The 1,342-nt window shown below is 37.3% G+C and overlaps 1 long non-coding RNA gene across 1 annotated transcript; it reads right to left on the minus strand.

Annotated features, from left to right (window-relative positions):
* Nucleotides 1–45: 45 nt before the first annotated feature.
* Nucleotides 46–800, minus strand: LOC111670129 (uncharacterized). Its single transcript, XR_002761839.2, has 3 exons — nt 696–800; nt 512–611; nt 46–241 (listed from the first exon to the last, which is right to left on the minus strand). It is a non-coding gene; the product is annotated as an uncharacterized LOC111670129 (long non-coding RNA).
* Between the last annotated feature and the right edge of the window lie 542 nt (nt 801–1,342).

Genomic DNA, 1,342 nt, shown 5'->3' on the forward strand with positions numbered 1-1,342 from the left:
GGACATTCAAGGGTGGCAGGCAGGATGGAGTAGTGTATGCTGCATGCATTTTCTTATGGTGATCATGAGGTGATTATAAGGCCTCTGGTATGGTTAACATGCTGTTCCTTAGACCTCTGACAAGACATTCATTTACCCTGTCCCTGGCTGCCTCTCGGCCTGCCTACACTCCTCCGAGGCACTAGAACTGCCATCCTATTGCCTCCTTCCCCTCTTACAAAAGACGGAATATAAAACAAGTCTACAAAAGAAATGTAACATATTGTTGGAAAGACTGTTTACATTAATGGCAATCATAATACATTGCAAATACTACACAATATTTAGACTAAAAACAGAAAGCTTCAATCATTACTCACAGACAAAATTAATGCATGCATTAATTCACAAAAGCAGTTTTCTATGTTTATCATTAAATAAGGTCACACTTTTTCTGCAGCATGAAATGGTGCCTGGAATGACTTGATTGCTTAAAAAAACAAAAACAACAAATAAAGAAACAGAGACTTACTTTCTTTAATCTCTTCTTCAATAGGGGACATCTCCTCTTGATCCTGAGTTTGCAGGCTCTGTTTCTCTTCATGTGGCATATTGGGGTTTTCAGAATGGGACTTAAAAGAGAAAATCAGTCTGTGACAATGTGTATGCCAAACATCTGATCTTAAGTGGTATTCAAAAATTTGTCCTTGCTGTACCTCAGAGTCCCAAGAATCTTGCTCTTCCTCTCCCTTCTCTAGACCCAGCTCTGACAAGAAATCTATTAACAGATGCAAATCAATTAAGCTGAAACACTTGACAAGAAGCAATGGTTGCATAACAGTACACGATACATTCAACAGGGGCAACAGATATAGAAAAAAATACCTCCCAGGAAAGGGCACCTCACTCTCTGGGTCTCTCAAAATTTTATTGGATTTCAATTCCTGGTGCTACTTTTCAATTCAAAACAATTCTTTATGCATCTTTATTCATGCCGAGTTTATTTTTGACTTCTCTACTTTATCTTACTGTATTATTACATTGTTATTAAATTCAAATTCTTGATAGATGGTAATAATTATATTGTATTATTTCCTCATTCAGCAAGAACATCTTCATCAAAGGAAAAAAATACCAGCACATCAACATCAAGATGTAAATTGGCTTGCTTGTTAACATCTTGTTAACCAGACTGAGTGAGTCACAACCCTTGATATCTTGTTAAACTGTCAACTTCTCCTGCAGAATGTGACCTCAGTCACTTCAGTAGCTGACCAGACAGAGGTATGACAACTACTTAGAGTTGCAGCTAGTTCTTGGGAAGCTCTCTGAATTCAGGTTTTGTTTTGTTTTTTGGTCTATA

Source organism: Seriola lalandi, unplaced genomic scaffold, assembly GCF_002814215.2.
Source record: "Seriola lalandi dorsalis isolate HSWRI2012SDOR001 ecotype SW California unplaced genomic scaffold, Sedor1 jcf7180002005528, whole genome shotgun sequence".
Taxonomy (NCBI): Eukaryota; Metazoa; Chordata; class Actinopteri; order Carangiformes; family Carangidae; genus Seriola; species Seriola lalandi.